We start from the raw sequence: 3,270 nt of genomic DNA, 5'->3' as shown, positions 1-3,270 counted from the left end.
AAAAAGATTATTTTATAAATTTTGGGGTAATTTAGAAAATATTTAGACATAAAAATGTGCCTTAATTGTGTTTTAATACGTGATCGAATACTTTTCTTAAAATGTGCTATTACATGATACATGTTGTTGAACTTCTACTTTATGATTTAACATGAACTTAAGTGATTTATTGTAGTGAGAAGCTCAGTTTCTCGGTTAAGAAGGGATCAATGTGCTGAACGGTGATATATTTGTCTTAATTGCATATCTGCATTTTAATTACATTTTAATATGATTAATTACATATATAATTACTTGAAGTAACTCATATTAGACTAAAACCAAAAGTATGCAAAAGGGTGCAATTTGATTGGTTGGTTGACTAGGCTGCACAAGACCATTCTGAAATTGTTTACACTTGATTATAATGAGTAAGCATCAGCCCCCATCTTATCTGAAGCTACAAAAACGTGGAGGAACCACAAGAATCCAGCAAATACAAGCCTTCCAATCATCACCCTCCATTTGGCCTTGTTGGGAATGGGTAGATAAGTGAAGACTTTGTGTTTTGGTCTTCATTTTCACTTGTCTTCCTCCAAAAACGACCAGACCTATTTCCTTAAGCTTCTCTTCATATTTCTTGACTTCCATACTTACATAAGAGAACATCAAACCATAAGAACTCATAGAAGTAGAGCTAGAACAAGTTCTGCAACTTTTCTAGCTGAAAATCCTATGTTTTGAAGTTTGAATTCATCTCTAATCAAAGCTTCTAGCACACCTTATCTAAGACAGATTCTTTCACTTCATAGACCATATTGATTTTGAGGTAAGTTGAAGCTTTCATTTGCTCATCATAAGAACCTAATTATGTGTGCTTTAATGTGACTTTTGCAACATATTCTTCATGATATTTGAATGATTGATGATTCGTAGCGATATGAAAGAATATGTTTTGAAAATGGGAGTATGGTACTTGATTGATGGTCGGGTAGGCAAGGGACGCGGGAGGGACCGGCGGACCCAACACATGGTGGCAAATACCTGAAGTCGAAAGACCAGTATGGAAAACCCACAATTAATGAAATGAAATACGGCTAATACCTGAGGTCGAAAGGCCGGTATGGAAACCCCGTATTATCTATTGGCCAAATATGATGAACAGGTTCCGAAAACCAAAGCCTATTGCTATCAGTCAAGTACCACATTTCAAGGGTACCCGAAAAAGAGAAAGATTTCAAAGAAAATGATCACGAATGAAGTTATATGTGATATTGTACATATTGAATGAATAACGTGTTATGTGATATATAGCTATTACATCCGTTTCGACTTGCTGAGCCATTAGCTCATTAGGTTCTTATGATGCAGGTAATGATGTACATGTTTAGAAGTTGACCTAGCCAAGAGCGGCCAGACAGAGTTTTGTTCATATGCCATGCTTCGAGCCATTTTTGTAGCCGAGCTAGAAACTCTGATTTCATTTTGTTAGCCGCTCTATTATGGTTTTTGTACATAGTAATTTTGTAAACAATAAATATTTATAAATATATATATGTACAGATTTTGAGAAAGTACAAAGTTTGATTTCTTTTCAAAGCATATAACGTATTTTTTTTATTAAAACCATAATGTTTAAGTATATATAAAAAGGTTAGCATCCCTAACTTAATGGTGGTGATCCGATTGGATTCTGCTGTTAGGTTGTGGGGCGTTACATTTTGTTAACGAATTTTGAATTTTCGAATTATAAAAAAATACCCATAGTTGGAAATTTAGAAAATAATTGAAATAATACATATATATAAAACATTAAGAGTTTTGGAATAATTTAGATTATATTTAAAGATAAAATTGGAGAAAATGTTAAAGAAATGGTAAATAAATTAAAGTTGCAATTAGCAAAATATATGTTTCATTAGGAGAAGATGACAACGAATATATCTATGGGCATTTTTTTTTAATTCAATCATGTTATTACATCAGTGTGAAAAAATATTTTTGGGGAATGATTAAGGAAAACCAATCAAACCTGTTAAATGATATGTTAGTATTTAGCTTCTAACCTAGCCAAGGAAAATCAATAGTAAAAGATTATTAGCATATGAAAAAAAAAATAAGAAAGTTAAATTAAATATACATATGTATAAGCAATAAGATTGCATCGACACATTGTAAAAAAAGAGACCATATTACAGAACGTCATCCTCACTATTGTCTATATCAAAAACTTCACTATTAATTCATATCTGTAAAACAAAAACAATCAAAATAACGTTAAAATGATATGCACTTGAACATAAGTAAAATGGGATTGTCTAGGGTCCGAGAGGGTTGTACTTCTCGGACCATAATATATGTAATCTTGTACGTAGATATAATTAAATTTTAATCTCAGCCATTGATTTTTTTGTACGACCTAGTACGATACTAGAGATTTGTAATTTAAAGTACGAACCTAGTAAAAACACATCGTACACCATCGTACACACATCGTACTTTATGTAAATTACTTAATTAACCTTATAAACTAAAATCAATAAATTAAAATATCTATTAAGAGATATTATAATAATCATAACTAATCAACAAAATTACACGAAAGATGAAATCAAAACCTCTATTCTTCCGCAAAAATAAAATCTCTGCCGATCGAGATTAAGAAGAATCCCTAGTTCCTCCGTTGCTTCATCAACTCGCCTCCGGGGCAGCGCTGAGGGGGAGTTTGTGTTGAGAGAATTGCGTTAGTAATTTTGTTCTTTTGATCTCTTCTAGTTTTTTCTTGCTCTCATTTTTTCAATTTTTATGTTTCTTATGCAAGAATTGAGAATCTTTATTATCGATATTAGATACAAAATTTCCAGTGGCGGTGTTGCTGAAAATGGTGGACTCGCCATTTCTATTGGCCTTTGAGTTACGTTTTTTAATCAAGAATTTTGTTATGTTCTTACTTTGACATATAAATTTCTAAATGGGATTCCATGTGCTGTTGTATTTGTTTAATATGCAAGTTATGTTGCTGCAAAAGTAAGGTTGGTCATTAGACGAGGGGTATGCTTGGTTCCTCTGAGTGGGATACTAGTTCTTTAGGGCCGCGGCTATGATTAAATTAAAGTGTCATTCCAAATTTTTATTTAATTCTTAGATACTTTTAAGTTTTAATTCACCTTATTTTTTATTTGAAAAGTTTTTGCAACACATGTTGATGTGCAGAAATGTAATTATAGGATTCAGCCTCATGAGGATGCAAACAGTGGTGTATGCTCCAGGGAAGAACTCAAAAGCATGTCT

The 3,270-nt window shown here is 32.2% G+C and overlaps 1 long non-coding RNA gene across 1 annotated transcript; it reads left to right on the top strand.

The window, feature by feature from the left end:
- The first annotated feature begins 566 nt into the window (after positions 1-566).
- Positions 567-1,553, top strand: LOC148770749 (uncharacterized). The gene is made up of 2 exons (XR_016031144.1): positions 567-808; positions 1,351-1,553. It is a non-coding gene; the product is annotated as an uncharacterized LOC148770749 (long non-coding RNA).
- The last annotated feature ends 1,717 nt before the right edge of the window (positions 1,554-3,270 follow it).

The sequence above is a fragment of the Erythranthe guttata genome, chromosome 5, assembly GCF_056151865.1.
Source record: "Erythranthe guttata isolate IM_541 chromosome 5, IM_541, whole genome shotgun sequence".
Taxonomy (NCBI): Eukaryota; Viridiplantae; Streptophyta; class Magnoliopsida; order Lamiales; family Phrymaceae; genus Erythranthe; species Erythranthe guttata.
Note: the sequence above shows the minus strand (reverse complement) of the source record. Positions and strands in the feature narration are given on the sequence as shown.